Source organism: Carettochelys insculpta, chromosome 1, assembly GCF_033958435.1.
Source record: "Carettochelys insculpta isolate YL-2023 chromosome 1, ASM3395843v1, whole genome shotgun sequence".
Lineage (NCBI taxonomy): Eukaryota > Metazoa > Chordata > Testudines > Carettochelyidae > Carettochelys > Carettochelys insculpta.
The window spans coordinates 15,565,304-15,584,090 of NC_134137.1; the positions used below are offsets into that span (position 1 = coordinate 15,565,304).

Genomic DNA, 18,787 nt, shown 5'->3' on the forward strand with positions numbered 1-18,787 from the left:
ACAAGAAATAGAAAGAAAGAAATAGAATAAATAAATAGAAAAAAGATAAGCTAGCTCCCCGCAAATCCCTTCTGGCTGTCTGCCAGCTCACTGTTGGCTCCATGCAGCTCACCAGCTCCTTGCTAGCTCTCTGCCAGTCCTCGCTGGCTCCCGGCCGGCTCCCCACAGCTTGCTGGCTTCCCGCCTGTCTCTGGTGACTCCCTGCCTGTCCTTGCCAGCTCTCTGCTGGCTCCATGCAGCTCCCTGCTGGCTTTCTGCTGCTCCCCACCTGCCCCTGCTGCTCCCCTGGCTACCTGCCCGCCCTCCTGACTCCTCACAGCTCCAGCAGCTCCCCACCAGTCCCCCATGACTTCACGGCTCACCTCCAGGGTCCCTGCAGTAGAGCACCTGTCACCTGGCCACCACAAAGCTCCACTATGTTCCAGGCTTTTGGTTCCTTGGCCCCTAAATGATGTAAGTGTGGATCAGTGCAACCTATAATGAATCTACTTTCCTGAATTAATTAACTAACTACTTACATGTGAAATGACTTATAACGAGAACCCCCTGTAGCTACAGTAGTAGTAGTAGTAGTAGTAGGCATCCTTCAGTCTGCACAGACTATGGATCGCGCCCTTTATAGTTTCAATTGAGGACTTCATTTACAGCGTCTACTGTGACTATGAAGACCCACACGAGAGTGACAGTCCTTGCTGCATCTCTTGCAGACGTGGTGGGTGTCTGGCAAGTCCTTATTGTGCTTTCTGTGCGCTTGCTTCTCCTCTGCTAGCTGTCTGATCCTCATCTCGCCCTTCTGAAGGCCCTTGTGTAACCCCTGCCTCCATCTGCTGTGGTCGTCTGCTAATTCTTCCCAGTTGTCCAGCTCGATGTCTGCCTCTCTGAGGTTTCTCTTGCAGACATCTTTGTAGTGCAACTGGGGGCGTCTGGGAGGTCTTTTGCCAGAGGCTAGGTCACCATACAGGATGTCTTTTGGAATCCTTCCATCATTCATCCTGTGGACGTGGCCAAGCCAGCGGAGCCGACGCTGCCTAACGGGGTGTGCGTGGTTGGGATTCCAGCTTGCTCGAGGATGGCGGTGTTGGTCACTTTGTCCTTCCATGATATTCCAAGGATGCGCCTGAAGCAGCGCAAGTGGAAGACGTTCAGCCTCTTTTCCTGGCGGGCATACAGGGTCCAAGTCTCGCTGCCATAAAGGAGGGTGCTGAGGATGCAGGCTCTGTAGACTTGCATTTTGGTGTGAGTGTACAGCTTGTTGTTGTTCCACACTCTCTTGCTGAGTCTGGACAGAGTTGTGGCCGCTTTTCTGATCCTCCTATTTAGCTCAGTGTCCAACAACAGGGTGTCAGTGATGGTGGACCCAAGGTAAACGAACTCGTGGATGACCTCTAACGTATAGTTGTCAATGCTGATTGATGGGGATTCAGCAACATCCTGACCGAGTACGTTTGTCTTCTTTAGGCTGATGGTAAGCCCAAAGTCCTTGCACGCTTTGGAGAACTGATCCAGCAGTTTTTGAAGCTGGTCTTCTGTGTGAGACACTACAGCAGGATCGCCTGCGAACAGCATGTCTCTGATGAGGACTTCCCGCACCTTAGACTTAACTTTCAGCCTTGCAAGGTTAAACAGTTTCCCATCAGATCTTGTGTGCAGCAAGATGCCCTCTGTTGAAGATCCTAAGTCATGCTTCAGGAGGAGTGCGAAGAAGATCCCGAACAATGTCGGAGCAAGCACGCATCCTTGTTTGACGCCGCTGCTGATTCTGAAAGCATCCGATAATGCGCCGTCATATTGGATGGTTCCTCTCATGTCTTCGTGGAACGACTGGATCATCTTGAGTAACCATGGAGGACAGCCTATCTTGTGGAGCAGTTTGAACAGACCATCTCTGCTGACCAAGTCAAAGGCCTTGGAAAAGAGGGTGAGGTTCCACAGGATATGCGCAACGCTAACATTGTAACGTTGTACCAGAACAAAGGAGACAGAAGCGACTGCAACAACTACCGTGGAATCTCCCTCCTAAGCATCACTGGTGAACTGTTCGCTTGCGTCCTCCTTGGCAGACTCCAGAAGATTACTGAGAGGGTGTACCCTGAATCGCAGTGTGGATTCCGCTCAGAGAGGTCTACCGTTGACATGGTCTTCTCTCTAAGGCAGGTGCAGGAGAAGTGCAGGGAGCAGAGGAAGCCACTCTACATAGCCTGTAGCTACACTGATTAACATAACATACTTGCCTGTCTTCTACTATTTGTAGGTGATCTGCTGTATTCTTCTAAAAGAAATCAATATTGTGAAGTCAGTTTTTTTATGGTTCATGTAAATGTTGATATCCTTTGGATCTCTGAATTAACATAATACAGCATAAACAGGAACTGTTTGGTTACATTGTCAACCTCTAACATATATAAATGTACAGTCTATTATCTACCAATATACCTCTGAAGGTTCAATCCTGGGTAGTTTAACCTGCACACAGCTTAATCCTTTCTGGCTAAGGGTGACACTCAAAAAGGAGTTTTTCTGTGGTACAAGTTCATAAGAACCTGTCAGAGTTCCTTTGTGATCTTGGTGGGTGCCACGCTTTTAAGTGGATTGCTTGCCTTAGAAGCTCACAGTACTGTTCAGTTCAGGCACTTACTCTAGGTCACCAGTTTGCTGTTTGTGGAGCTACTCTTCTCGTTTGCCTGCCATCATCTCCAGGTTCCAGCCCAGCGACCTGGTGAAAGCAGCTGCCTGCAAATGTCTCTAATATCAATCACGTGACAGCTACAATTCCCTGGACCACTTCACTTTCCTTACCTTCGATTTTTCATTCTGATGCCTGTTTGTGCTTACTCCTCCCAGATCCTCCACATCACCTTCTCTCCTCAACTCCTTGCACACTGAGCTAACAGAAGAGGAGCCTGTTTTAATGAGTCTCAACTCATTCTTAATTGGCCCCTCATCTGACCCACTTGACTCTGCATACCTCCCAATTGTCTCCAGGTGACTTGATTGTCCTGATTGATTCTGGCAAATTCCTGCTCGTTCTAGATTAGCCTCAGTTAGTTTACCCTGGGAACCCGGACCTATTTCATCTGGGGCTAATATATTTCCCTTCAGCTCCTCTCCTGTAACTCTCTGGCCTGACTCTGTCACAGAGCCCTAGCTCGGAAGAAACACCTGGATTGCACATATTAGCCTTTTTCTTTGTACAGCTCAGGTCTTTGATCCCCAGCCTGTGGGAACAAGTAACAGCAGCAATCACCCTCCTCAGAGAATAGCATCCAAGGCTTTGTTTTAGTATAACGGTAGGTCTGCATTCACCGCCCAGGGCAAACACTCCTAATGTGGTACATTGGTCAATATATGCATGTTTTCAAGCGGGGGCTTGCAGGGTAGAGGATTATATACTGCAGGTTTCCCTGCAGGAAGTCACCTTGTTATGTCAGTATCTGTTAAAGTACACGTAGGGTCTGTCAGCTGCCTCCACGGTGTCCGGAGGAATTAAGAAGTTGCAGTCTGAGTGGTCACTGTCATCAGTGTGTCAGGGTCGACTATATGGCCAAAGACAATGGTTCTTAAGGTCCCACATTGAGAAAATACTGAAGCGTCTGTCTAATTTTAAGTAGATGAGCAGTTTGTTTAGAATAGGGATGGGGAGTCTATGGCCTGCAGGCCAGATCTGCTTCCCGGACTGCAGGGGTCAAGGCCCCCCACAGTGGGGAGCTGTACTAAAGCTCCTGCATGGGCAGCTCTGCCTGGTGGGGGCTGGGAGGAAGCAGCTCTGCACACTACCATTTCCCTCACCCCCTGTCTCAACAAATGGCAGCCCAGGGAAGCACTTGCCTCAAGGCTTTTGGTACCTGCAAGCTCAGGGTGGCGCAGACTGACATGTGCCACCCCCATCCCTCGAGCTGCACCAGGTAAGTCTCTCCATTCCCTGTCCCCTCTTGCATCCTATCTCCCTCCCCGACCCCTCACCCCCAGTGGGATCCTGCAGACTGCCACCCATCCAGAACCCGCTCCTGCACACTCACTGCCAGACCCTACACTCCCCTTCCACTCCTTGGCAGACTCCTCCTGCACACTGAACCCATCAGTGCAGGGGCCTCCACAAAATCTACTCACCCCTGGGTGCCAAACGAGTTAACCTGGCAACTGGTAAGCCCTGAGGGTCGGTGACCACCTCGCCCCACTCCTTCTCACTTGGGGGCCAGGTGAAAGTTGGTTGTTGTGTGTGGGTTTTTGTTTTGGTTGGTTTTGCTTCTCACTTGTGTGTGACCCTCTGTGGGTGTGACTGTGGGTCAGGGCCCCCCAACCCAAAAAGGGTTCCTCACCCCTGTTTTACAAGAAAGCAGTATTTTATGCTGCTTCTGCTGATGTGCATATAGAGCAGTTAACAAAGAGAGCATTCCTCATGCTGTGCTAGGAAGATTGTTTTAAATTTAATAAAACCTCTTTATTAATATTAGATTTATTAAGTCTTTTTTTTAAAAACACAGACAGGAATTGCATAGAGAGCAGGCTTAGGAGTGGAATTTGGGCCTAAATTATCTGGGATCGTCTCTGTAAGAGCTAGAACAATAAAGAATGTTTTTCTTCTCATAAGCACCAACTCTGAATTTACTATTCCAGTTCCTATTATAGATCCAAGGTCACTGGGCTTATTATACACAAAGACAGGGGTATGTGGAACATGTTCATCTATCATTGTGGAGGTATTGCCTCTGCACAGTTACATAACTAATAAAAACAAGGCACAGACAATTGCATGGTGAATCTAAAGCATTTGCTACTTTGTTCAGCATTTTTGGAATAATGTAAGAATAACTTGTGAAGAATACACATTTCATAAATAGGTAATATTGTTATCAAACAGCCACAGGCTTCTCTAGAGTTATTTCTGTGATGCGAAGGAGCGGAGGGAGGGAGTCTCTTAACAAAGGATCAGACATGTATTCCAGAACCAAACATATAGAACCACAAGTCCTAATATCCCCATGCTATGTATTTTGCACAGAAATATAACTTACATACATTGTAGTAGGCATAGTGCTGACACAAAGATCTGAGCACTTTTCTTTCTACGGTCTTTATTGTACACGTTGCGGTGGCATTTTCAGTTCAGTTTTTCAGTGGCATTTCGTATAACTCAGGCTCTGTCTACATTACATGATATAGTCAAATTTAAGGCAGTTAGCTTGATTTTACAGTGTGACTGTCTTCACTGTAAATACCATTAGGTCAATTTTAGGCATCACTAAGGTCGATATTATAACACCATGAGAAGTGACTCAACATAGCAGCAAGTTTAAATTTAAATGTTTGAATTAAGGCTAGTGTGGAAACGCCATGTCTTTTAATAGACTTTATTAGCCTCCAGAGGTGTCCCGTATGAATCCCATAATGCTCCATGGTTGTCCGCTCTGGCCAGTTCCATCTCTATTGCTCTCCAGATGCACAGGAATTAGGTAACAGGAAGCCCACAAAGTTGAATTTGGCACCAGAAAGTCCATGGCAGGTAGCCTGTGGGATCATGCTTGTAGGAGAAGCTGAGAAGCTTCTTTCTTTCCTTGCTATCAGCACTGTGAGCACATCTACCCATTCAGGATAGATCCAACACGGAGTTCATCGTTCTATAAGCTGAGCACTTGGATATTTTTTCAGCGCTGGCGCCAGCTAGGCTGTGGAGATCATGAGTGTATGAAAGGCCAAGAAACTTCTTTTCTGCAGTTTACATTTGTACAGGGGCTACCTCCCTCTCCCCGACAGGCTCCATGCAGTGTCTTTCCTGCACCCAACCATATCACATGGCTAGCCCCCAAGCCAATGAAAGGACATGCCTGCTGTTCAGTGCGGACCATGCTGCCAGGCGGCACCATGTCCCAGCTTGTATGCGATGAGGGCTCCAAGGGCGGGAAAGACTTTTGGGGGCTTGCTGTTGCTGGGGGGAAGTTCCCCTTGTGCAAAGATTTCAGGGGCTTGCTTTCACCAGGTGGAAGTCTGCCCCCCAGTGACAAAGATTTCTGGGGGGCTTGCTGTCACCCAGGGGAGTCTTCCCCTGCAGCAAAGATTTTGGGGGCTTACTGTCACCAGAGGGGAAGTCTGCCCCAGTGGCACAGATTTTGGGGACTTGCCACTCACACCTGAGCAACACTGAAGGGACCATGTCAACTGGCCTTTCAACCTGAGACCTCACAGCCCCCTAATGCAGTGAGGGAGCTCCATCCCCCATGTGGGGCATCTCTCTGTAGTGAAGTGGGAAGCCACGAATCCTGCATCAAAAATGTCTTTTTTCCTAAACTTTCTTATCCTTCTCTTTCTTCAAGCTTTGCATTGTTCCTGTGATATTTTCAGGGATGATATTTCTGGAATTAAGGGAGTGGGGACAGTGGCTGGAGGGCCACTTGAGAAGACACAGACATCTGCAGCTTTTTGTAAAATCTTTGAGAATTCAGTTATAGAAGCAAGATATTTAATTTAATTTGGTGATCTTTGTTGATGCTTTCTTTCCAATCTTTGTTTCTTTTAGTAAATTCCTTATCAAATGGCTGGAGGGCCAGTTGAGATGACACAGACACCTGGCTGATCCTAGGGCACAGAATCATTCATGCATGTGTAAATTTGGCGAGCTCCATCTCCCATGTTGGAGACGTCTGTGTAATAAAGTGGGAGGCCAAAAACCCTGCCTCACAAAATGTCTGTTTTCCAAACCTTTACTATCCTATTCTTTCTTCAGACTTTGCATTGTTCCTGTGTTATTGTCAGGGATCATGTTTCTGTAATCAAGGGAGTGGTACCAGTGGCTGGAGGGCCAGTTGAGAAGACTCAGACACCTGCTGCTTTTTGTAAAAACTTTTGAAAATGCAGTTATAAAAGCAAGAGATTTCAGTTAATTTGGAGATCTTTGTTGACACTTCATTTCTTTCATGCCATCCTGTGGTTTCAAGGCCGGGGAGATGTGGAGGTGAAGTAGCTGAGGGACCGGTTGACACGGCATAGTCATCTGGGTGATCCCAGATCACATAAACATTGCGATTCCCTACTTTTCCATCTTTGTTTCTGGAAAAATAGCAGTTTGCTTCAAATGGGAAGGGAATAAGGGCAATGTGATGCAGGAAGATGACATCACATACCCACAACAACTTGCAGGGCATTTTTTTCCCCATACTGCACCAACAAAAATACCCAGAGTGCCACAGGGTTGAGGGAACTGTAGGATAGGTTCCCACAATGCACTGGTGCAACAGTCCATGTTTGGGGATAGTGTGTGGCAGCAATAAGTCAAGTTTTTGGGGAATTTGTGGGGACGTGAGGATAGTTGAATTCAAGTTTATAAAACCCAGTGTTACAGAATCAATTTTAATGAATTTGAATTTATCTCATGGTGTAGATGTAGCGTCAGGTTGATTTTTGCTACTAGAAGTTTTGTCCCAAGACAGAGTGAAGTGGAGACTTATAGATGACCTAGGCACCACTCAGAATACAAAGGTTTAAGTCAAGTAAGTCAAGCTATTACTACTTCAAGCCAACAGGAGCTGTTGCAGCCACAGACTTGCCCCTTTCCTAGACCGTCTGTGATCTCGGTCCTTTGCCTGGCATTCTACTGAAATTGCTTTTGACACAGTCTCTATGACCTTTTCCTCACCAAAGCTCAGATTCAGTATATCATCCACATCCTCCTTGATCTTTCAGCTCCCATCAACACAGTTAACCATACTCTTCTTGAAATCTTGTCCTCTATTGGCTGCTGTGCCACTGGCCTCTCCTGGTTCTCTTCCTGTCTCTTTAATACTAAATCTTCAGTATGTCCTTTGGAGGATCTTCTTTTTCCCTCTTCAGCTTTCTAAGTCTTCCGTAGGGCTCTGTCCTTGGTCCCCCAGTTTTTTCCTCTATACTTTTTCGTTGGATACTGTCATCTTCAGCACAAATTTGAGTATAATCTACATGCTGACGTATCAGAAATCTGCCACTCTATTGGTGGTCTGGTGCCTTCTATCCAAACTGACCTTTAATGAACTCTCTTTGTGGATGGAATCATAGAATAATAGAACTGGAAGGGACCTTGACAGGTCTTCAATTCCAGTCTCCTGCGCTCATGGCAGAACTTAGCAACATCTAGATATCCCTGACAGATGTCTATCTAACCTGATCTTCTAGATCTCCAATGATGGAGATCCCACACCCCCCTAAGCAATTTATTCCAGTGCTTAACCACCCTGATAGGAAGTTTTTTCTAATGTCCAACCTAAAATTCCCTTGCTGCAATTTAAGCCAATTGCTTTGTGTTATCTCCTTAGAAATTAAGAAGAGTAATTTTTCCTTCCTCCTTGTAACACCTTTTTAGGTACTTGAAAGCTGTTATCATGTCTCCTCTGTCTTTTCTTTTCTAAACTAAACAAACCCAGTTCTTTCCATTGTCCCTCATGTTTTTTAGACTTCTAATCATTGTTGTTGCTCTTGTCTGGACCTTTTCCAATTTGTCATCTTTCTTGAAATTTGATGCCCAGAACTGGACACAATACTCCAGTTGAGGCCTAATCAGCACAGCATAGAGCAGAATTATTACATCTTGTGTCTTGCTTACTTCTGTTAATCCATCCCAGAATCATGTTTGCTTTTTTTGCAACAGTGTTACGCTGTTGACTCATATTTACCCTGTGGTCCACTATGAGCCCTTGACCCTTTTCTGGAGTACACCTTCCTAGCCAGTCACTCATTTTATATGTGTGAAACTGATTGTTCTCTCCTCAGTGGAGTATTTTGCAGTTGTCCTTATTGCACTTCAGCCTGTTTACTTCAGACCATTTCTCCAGTTTGTCCAGATCATTTTGAATTATAATCCTAGCCTCTAAAGCACCTGCAACCCCTCCCAGCTTGCTATCATCCACAAACTTTATAAGCATACTCTCTCTGTCTTTATCTAATGATTAACCATCAGCTCAAGTGGAACATAATTAAAACATCTCTCAATTTTTGCTTCCAAATCCTCACCCCATTTCATTCCTTGATTGCTGTGGATAGCTACCATGTTATCTGTCACTTGACCCATAACCTGAACATCAAATATGACTCGGAACTTCCCAAGTTCTCACATCCAAACAGTGTCTGCCTTGCCAATTCCTTCTTACTAACTTGTCAAAGATGGATCTTTCTCATCTGTCCATGCAGCTAAAATTCTCATCCATTTGCTCACACCTTGATTATTGCAACATAACTTCTCTCTGGCCCTGGCAAAAGCAGTCTTGTCCCACCCAGATTGCTTCTGCGAAGATCATGTTCTAAGCCAGTCATTTTGAACAACTCTCTTGAGTTCCTCCAGTGACTCGTCTTTCTCTATCACTTCAAACATAAGCTACCTACCCATGCTTTCAGGACTCTTCACTGTCAGTCCCCAACTTAACTACTGTCTCCCATTCACTACTGAAATGTTGACTTTCATCTTCAATCCGTGATGGCAGCCTCCAATGCTCTCTTATTAAAATTTTCCGACAAGCCTCTTAGTGCTTTTTCCATGCTGCCCTTCAGGGTTGGGGACAGCTTCCTGTAAACTGCCATAAAATTACCTCATTCTTGTCCTTCACATCCCTCTTTCAAACACACTTGTGCCATGGTGCTTACAAAAGATTGCGATGATTAGGCTGCTCTTGTGCTGGCTCACTGGTGTCCATTATTGCCTGTTGTTTCTTGACCATACTACCCTGTTTGTCTGTATTCATCTGTTATTTCCTATCTTTTATTCACATTGTAAGCTGATTGGGATAGCTTTGTACTGTGTTTCAATGGTACCTACAGAATGGATTTCTTGTCCGTGTCCAAGTCTCCTAGGTACTACAGTAATATAAATGATAACCCAAACAACAAACAAACAAAATCCAATTCTAGGAGAGTTTGTTGGAAAGTTTCCTTAGGAAAATGTTGTTTTGGTTGAATCAGAATGTTTTGTAATTTTGTATTGATTTTGATGAAGTCAATGATTATGTTCCCATAATATCAGAACTAGAGGACACCAAATTAAATTAATGGGCATCAGGTTTAAAACAAATAAAAGTTCTTCTTCACACAGTGCACAATAAACCTGTGGAACTCCTTGCCAGAGGAGGCTGTGAAGGCTAGGACTATAACAGGGGTTGAAAAAGAGCTAGGTAAATTCTTAGAGGTTAGGTACATTAATGGCTGTTAGCCAGGATGGGTAAGGAATGGTGTCACTAGCCTCTGTTTGTCAAAAGCTGGAGATGGATTACAGGAGAGAGATCACTTGATTGTTACCTGTTTGGTCCACTCCCTCTGGGGTACCTGGTATTGGCCATTGTTGGCAGAAAGGATACTGGGCTCGATGGACCTTTCGTCTGACCCAGTATGTCCATTCTTATGTTCTAAAAGTTGTTCCAGTGTTTTTGTAATGAAAAGTTTTGCTTTCAGAACAATTTTTAATTGTCAAATTTATTTGCTGTATTTAAAAAGGTCAAATCTGAAACTCTGCTTCTGTCAAAATGAAATATTTTAATTGAACCAAAATATAATTTTTGCAGCCTTATTTTGTGGGGGGGGAAAATGAAATTTTGGCTTTTTGTCCTGATTCAAAAATCTCAGAAAGTATCATGGGACATTATGCTAACTAGAAGTTAAATCGGACCCCAGTACTCTGTGCAGCTTCTTGCCTATGTAAAATACATCTTAAGACCTTAAGAAGAGGATCTGGGATACTGCTGGTTTTTGTGCAGAACCTCTCATGCTTCTCAGTACTCGGAAATAGTTAATAATAAAGCAAAAAGCATATTGCCGCAACCAGCAGCTTCAGTCAGCTATTCATTTACAGGGTGGAGAGAGCCTTTCCCCTGCTGCAGAGAAATGCAGAGGTTTTTAACACATGCAAGCAAAGGCAACAACAATTCACATCTGCTGTGAGCACCCCAAATCTTTTATAAATAAATATCTGAAGAGCATAAAGCATTGTCAGAGGAAACTTCTGCATTAAATCATTTGGCAAGGGCATTCAAATCAGTTCTCAAAATACATGCAAAGCCAAGCAGTTGCAAACAGGAGAGGAAGTGAGTCTGCATTTCTTGTAAACACCTCCAGTCAGGAGAATCATTGATTCCTATTGTTTCTAATTTTGCTTTAGTGTAGTACAAATTGAGGAGTGAAATGCTGTTTCCATGTAACTGAAGTTGTCTAGATCAGATTTCTTATTCTGAACCTTTAGAAGACAGAGTGTATTTTGCCCTCTCTCCCAGTAGGAAATAAGCTACTTCAGCATTTTCAGCCAAAACACCAAAGAGTGTATGGGGCTTAAAGGTAACCTGTACAGATGCTGCCCTTAGTGGTATCTATTCTGTTAAAAATTATAAGACTTCACTCTCCAAGACTGTTAGTCCAGCAGATTATCGTTGCTGGTGTTCTAAATATTCCTCTTTTATGACTTTTTCGAACCTGTCTCGGTTGCTATGGTATTTGATTTTAACATCAATATTTCCAGCACGTTTAGTTTCAGCAACGGATAAGACCCCCCAAACCCTGATTTGAACACCTTAGGACTCTAGGAAGGTTCAGATCCAGCCCCTAACTTTCCAGTTCAGGACTGTGATGCATCTGACACATCTACATTAGCATGAGCTCTCCCATGCTACACCTAAAGGCCAGTCCAAAAGGAGAGGCAATATATTACCCTACCTTATTCCCTCTATGCCTCTGGCTAATGTGTATAGAAAGCAGATTTTTCTGGCTCATTTTATGCCTCCCTGTAATCATTCTCAGCTCTGCTTTAATGTGCTGAGGAAGTAAAACGAGTGAACAAAAAGAGAAAAAAAGGAATCTTTTTGTAGGTCCAGTACTTTTGTTCCTGGAAGCTTAGGGGATTAATTAGCATTCCAGGGGAGTGAGCAGTTACTATGGCAGTACGCATTGATGGAACACAGTTGGTACAAGTGAGTTAATTCAAATCAGCCTTAGGCCATATGTTTTCCTTATATAACAAGTTTTTGGGGCCCTTAAAATTTCAGTGTGGAAATGACCTTCAAGGAATGCTTAAAATAATAATTGGCCTTCTTCTTTTGCACCAGCACACAGTCTCATTAATTATATAAACAGGATGAAGGTGTTTAATCTTCTTTTTCAGAGCTGTTTGCATATTTATTGAGACTTATCCCTGCCCTTTTCACATTGTGTTCTTCTGATCTGAAAGCAGAGGATGCAAACATAGATATCTATATGCTTCCCCAAGATCCAGTGCAAGGCAGGTTTTCTCACTCCCTTAGGCAGGACGCAACTCTAGAAGTCACCGTTACTCTAAAGTCAATAAAGCAAAAATCTCTTTGTGTTTCTGTGAATTTTGTTTAAATGTTCAAATCTCTCTCTTGCTATAATTTCTGAAGCTGTATACCTATGTTATTCCTCTTTGGCCCTTAGAGGAAGTAAATCTCTTGAGCACTGAGATTGGTAGCAAACAATTTTACTAGAGACATTGGATTTCAGCAAAACTCAATTCTAGTGGGTTGGATCAAGTTTTAATCTCTCCTGGTTGAGGAGAACCGAATAAGGTTTATCTAAATTGCTGTAAGGCAAAGAGCATGCACTGGGTTGATCGGCATATTGACTTTTCAAAACAAGACTATGGAGACAACTTTTGTTTCTTGGCAATATGTCTGCATCACTGGAGAGAATGGATTTTAAACATAAGTCCTGCAATTTGCTGATCACTTTTGCATTAAAGCCCTTGCTGCACTCTATAATCACAAAGCAATTTCATATTTCTTTGCAATGGAAAGGACAGCTGGACAAAAAGGCCCCCATCCACATCTCTACTGTATTTCTGGGATTCCTTGTGAAAGCTGGAAATTGTCTAACTGAATCTCACCCAGTTCAGTGCTGTACAAAGTACTACTTTTTATTTTACATAGTCAGCTCTGAGAGGGGTGCTGTTACAGGAGACTTCTTGGGATGTTCCCTGGTGTACTGGTCATGCCACTGACACCCATCGTCTTGCTCACTGGGGGTCACTGCTGCCCTGTCCTCTTGGTCCATATCCTCTGGTCTCCCATAGCCAAGGCACAGAGATGGGGTTACCATCCTCAAGAGCAATGCAAACACTGAAGTACTTGAACTCTGGGAATATGCAGCTCTAGGATGCATGACCCAGGAAACGAACCCCCAAAAGTGATCAAAACCCCAAATAAATCTGTCTTTCCGTGCAAAAGTTTTGCACAGAGAGCATCAGTGCCCAGTAAGAGAACTACAGTGGGGGACCAGCCATATGTTGCTACTGCAATCTGCCTCCATCCCATGTCATGCCACGCCATCCCTGCCTGATCCTGTTCTGCTCCCGCCCACCTCTTCCAATGAATCCAGAGGTGGTTCCCTCCAAGCCCCAGAGTGGTGCAGACCAAGAGCAGCATAAGCTGTTGTAGCTCATGCTGCTGTTGGGCTTTGCCATTCTGGGGGAGGGGCAAGACTGCTCCCGCACTCATCAGAAGAGATGCAACACAACACTGAACAGTGAAAGGAGGAGGATGTGCTGGGTGCATGCTTAGGTGTGCACGTGACCCCTTATGCACCCCTATACACATCACTTCTGACAGACAGGGCTCATCAGGTAAACCTCCTTTTATCAATAAAAGGGAGTTCTGCACAGTGTAGGTCTCCCCATGTCATAATTACTTACACTGAGCTTGATTATAAGCACAGTTTTTGTTAAGCAAAACCAGTAGAATTTAAGCTGTTATAAGTGAAAACTGATAGATCAAAGTTGAGTTACTGAAATGAAACAAAAAGAAAACAGATAGCTAATTCTGACTTCTCAAACAGACTTGTCACATATGGATTCTTACCCTAAAGAGCTGTTCTCATATCAGGTAAGATCTCAGACCAGAGCTGTTCGTTTCTCTAATTTGGGTCAACAGCTTTTCACAGTTCTTTGTTTCTTCTTAGGGTGTGTCAGGTAGATTCCAAAGCATGCTGAAGACAAAAAGTGGATAGCTTCCCATTGTAGGCAGGAAGGACACTGGATCAAAATGGCTTCCAGTACCAAATGGTATGGTCACATGTCTTTCTAGCACCAACCGCCTTTTAGACTTAGCAGGACAAACAAAGCTGTTTACAAATTAAGTTGATCATCCAGTCATGAGGGTTGGGACAAGACTAATGGCTGTCATTAGCACATTTAAAACTATAAACAGACTTACATTTTATGTTTCTAAGTTCACATAGAAAATGATGCACATGCCAAATAGAATACTCCAGAAATTTTTAACATTAAGATGGGTAGCTTACATGAGGTATTTTGTCCAAAGCCTGTGCGAGTTATGCATATTTATATTCCCAATGCCATTTTTAATAAGCATGGAGGGAGTCCATCACAAGTTCCTTTTACTTCGCTTACAGACATCCACAGCATTCAACCAGCGTTAATGGCATCACATTACTCATAAAAATGTGAAGTTGTCAAACACACACAAAGAGAATGTGCTTTTGTTGAAATATGTGGAATCCACATTGGTATTTCACTTGATTACAGATGAAAAAGGTGCCATGAAATGCAGAATACTACATTATAATAATTAAAGCACAGTGTACCTGAATGAGGGCTATTGAGTTCTTAATAGTTAAATGTCATCCTTCTAATTAAATCAAACCAGATACAGTGCAAGAGTCTTTATGCATGGACCAGCAAGGAGTTTTGCGCTTTACCGGATTGTGCTAGTGGGAAAGGCAGATGATTCTTCACAGAAATTCTGTTTTGGCCATGGTCTCTGTTGGTTATCCTCAATGGCGGAACAAGGCTCTTTCTTGCTGCCCTAGGCTTCACTGCATAATCCAAAGAGGGGATGGAGAGTTTTTTTCTTCTCTTTCTTCTTCCTTTTGTCGTCATGATTTCTATCACCCACGTCTCAGAGATATAGCAATTATTGTGGTCCCCGGCAGGTCACTATTAATACTGGCTCCTTAATTTTCTACTAGGCAATTTGGAGAGTGGTGCAATTTAATCCTGATGACATTACCACCACTGTGTTCCCGAGGGCTTGGCTAAATGAGCACTTACTGAGCATCATGCTGCTGTGTAAATCTGCAGCACTGCAGCGTGCTCCACTCTACCCATATGGACTCTGCTGACATGCACTAAAAGTTCCTCACTGCACACTGACAAACAGCTCTTTTAGACTGCGGTACATCAGTGCGCAGTAGGGAGCTAAGCTTCCTAGCTGAGAAATCATAGATCTTAAGGTTTCACTTGCTGTTGTTGCCTCACAGATGAGGGTGCCGGGTTCAGGACCAACTGCTGAGAAATAGGGCAGACTCATGCCAACCAGTGTTTCTTGTAAGCTGGGCAGCCACACAGCTGATTAGCAGGGCATCCACAGCCACCTACATTGGGTAGCATGTGTTTCTATGGGTGGTACACATCCACACATGCCTTGGTGCACATAACAATTTATTTCACCCATGGATGGAAAAAATTGCATTGATCCTGACCCTTGTTTCATCACCCAGACACTAAACTTGACAATGAGTGGTTATTGGAAAACGATTTTCTCAATCAAAGAATTCTTTTTGATCTCAGAAGATCAGCCACATATCCTGGTCAATATATAACTTGGCTCCTACCCAGTAATCATACTGTTGCCTGTTCTTCAGTATCTAATGTTTAAAGATTTATTTTTCAGAGAAAAATGGCATAGAGTTAAAATGTTTAATACATCATACACATATAATCATTAGAAAGTTTTTATTTTTATAAGCAGTGATGAAATAAACTGCTAGTCTGCAAATATCTCTCTGGAAATTACCCCAAGAGCTTCCTCATTAGAACTCCAGTGCAGAGAAATGAAGCAGGAAATTAAAACAAAATGGAGATATTTGCAGTGTCTTTCATATCCTCTCCCATGTGAAGGGAATTTGACTGTTCCCAAACAAAGCTCTCAGTATGATTTGTGGAGAGGGATAGGGACACGATGAAGTCCACATGAGCAAGTCGCATTCACTTGCATGCTTTGATAATTCACTGATGCATCCGTTACCTATGTTCGGGCTAAAGAGTCCACAGGAAGACTTGATGTGTGGGATGAGTTTCTTCTGTGGCCCATTGTGAGACAGTCCAGTAGCATTTGATAGGCCATCAACGTAAATTTAACCTGGTGGATGTTACCCTAGGATCAGACACTCCCCGATCATTTTTTTTCTGATTTGTCCTACTTGATTACGTTTTTGGTTCTCTGTGCCTTAAATATTGAGTCTGCTCTGGTATGGCTATGGTCTGAAGAAGCGGGTCTGTCCCACGAAAGCTCACCTTATAAATTATTTTGTTAGTCTTTAAATTGCTACTTGACTGCTTTTTTGTTTTGATAGTGTATAGACTAGCACGGCTTCCTCTCTGTTACTAAAATACTGGTACGTTCTTAATATTTGTAGCTTTAGATATGAAGATGATACATGCATACAAACAAGATCATAGAACAATAGAGTTGGAAGAGACCTAAAAAAGCCATCGAGTCCAGCCGCCTGCTCTAAGCAGGACAAAACCCATCAGATCAGCCCCGCCAGGGCTTTGTTGAGGCGAGACTTAAACACCTCCAGGGATGGAGACTACACTACTCCCCTGGGACGACCATTCCAATGCTTCACCACCCTCCTAGTGAAAAAGTTTTTCCTAGTGTTCAACCTGGACCTTCCCAACTGCAACTTGAGACCATTGTTCCGTGTTCTGCCATTTGATATATGGTAACGTTTCCATTGATACTATGCATGGCCTACCTTGTAGAAGATGACTGTGTATAAGGTTTGTTGCAATTGAATAACAGTAGTAACAACATTAATACACATGGTCATGATGTAACCATACAGCATCATACTTGCGCTCCACATTGTATAGGCAAGCCAGTGGATCTGACACTGTCTTGAGTCTGTCTACATTTCATTAGACTTACCAGCTTTGTGCTAAGACCTGATATGAGAAGCTTAGATTGGATTCCCAGTTCTGGTCTTTTTGTTTTCCATCCCTGAACAGATTGAGTCTACAAAGTGAGTATCATTTGCACATTCCAAAGAATGTCAGCCTATTCTTCCTGGACCTTAAGATTACTGGCTGATTGGTGGAAAATTTAATAACATTTTCCTTTTGTTGATATTGGTGAGGGTGCTATTTGGCAAACAATTTTTTCCATGTCCTTTTACCTCTAGCCGAGTACTGATGATGCACCCATACTGGCCAAGCGATAGATCTGATTTGCTTATGGAAATTTCTACTGCAACTTATCAAATACCTTTGGTCAACAGTTAAAGATTTTACTTTAACAGAAGAAATGCTTGTGCAAATCTGGCATAGGTTGACCTGGACAAGTGCTGGCAATGCAATGTTAGGTATTAATTTACTCTGGACCATATTTGTGAATTAAATGGTGGTCTGCATGCTTTTATAAGCTAGACCAGGCGTGGGCAAGCCTTAGGTTTAGAGGCTGGCTGCTCGATCTTCCTTTCTGTGCCAGAGGGAGGGGGAAGCTTCACATACTGTCCACCCCTGAGCTAGACTATACTTGTATCATGTACTATTTGTGCCTCTGCCCCCAGCACAGTCTTTCAGCACCCATTGTCTGCTTCCACTACTAGCACAATCTCTCAGTTCCCATTGGCTGGTTCCTCCTTTCCCTTCTCCCTGCGCCCCACCCCTGCATAGTACAGAGAGGTACATGGAGCAGCTAGCCACTCTGAGCCCTGGGGTGCAGCAGGCAGGGAGCCTGGCTGAGGGACCTGAAGAGTTGCTGGCTGGGAGCCACCTAGGTAAGTGCCTCTGGCACCCCAGTCCCTCCTGCTCCACAACTCCTTGCCCCACGTCACCACCCAAACACTCTGCATCCTCCCTCCCCCATGTCACAACTTCCTCTTAGACCCTACACCCCTTCCCACACCCCTCCCTCATGCCAGAATCCTCTCCTGCACCTCAATCCAGTCCCAACATCTAGCTCAGGAATGGGCATCTCACGATAGCCCCTCCTTCACTCAGACTCCCTCGAAGACCCTATACCCCCTCTTGCATTCCAGTGCTTTAACCCAAGCTCCCTTCTGTACCTAACCTCTGTCCCAGATCCCACACCAGCTCCATGGAAAAGAGCAGCCACTTATCAAATCTTGGAGTGGCCCTCCATCAAAAATTATTGCCCACCCCGAGCTAGACTAGACTTGTATTATATACTACTTATGATCATTTAGCATAGTGTTATAAAGTGGCCTTTAGAGGTAGTTATTTTGCAGTTTAGTTGCCCTATATTGATTGATTTCATAAGAATTCCAAAGCCTGCAGCTTAAAATCTCTCCATTGTCTTGCAGTCATTCATTCATAGAGGCTACGTTATAAATACAGCTGTCAAGCAATTAAAATTTAATCACAATAAAGTGAGTGATTAATCACTCCGTTAAACAACAGAATAAATTTATTTAAATATTTTGATTGTTTTCTACATTTTAAAATATATCTCAGTTACCACACAAAAGAAGCATACAGTGCTCTCTTTATATTTATTACAAATAGCTGCACTGTAAAAACATAAAAGAAATAGTTTTTTTCCATTCATCTAATATATGTTATGAAGCGCAATCTCTTTATCATGAAAGCTGACCTTACAAATGTAGAATTATATACAAAAAGTACGTTAAAAAATAGAACAGTATATAAATTTAGAGCCGAAAGTCCACTCAGTCCTACTTCTCTGACAAGTTTGGTTACATTTAGCAGGAAGAAGTGCTGCCTGGTTCTTGCTGACAAGGTCACCTGAAAGTGAGAACAAGCATTGGCATAGCATTGTTGTACCTGGCATCTCAA

At 43.6% G+C, this 18,787-nt stretch overlaps 1 protein-coding gene across 5 annotated transcripts in view; it reads left to right on the forward strand.

The window, feature by feature from the left end:
* FAM168A (family with sequence similarity 168 member A) overlaps nt 1-18,787 on the forward strand; it is a 439,787-nt gene that overhangs the window by 241,596 nt on the left and 179,404 nt on the right. The gene's annotated exons all lie outside the window — the stretch shown is intronic.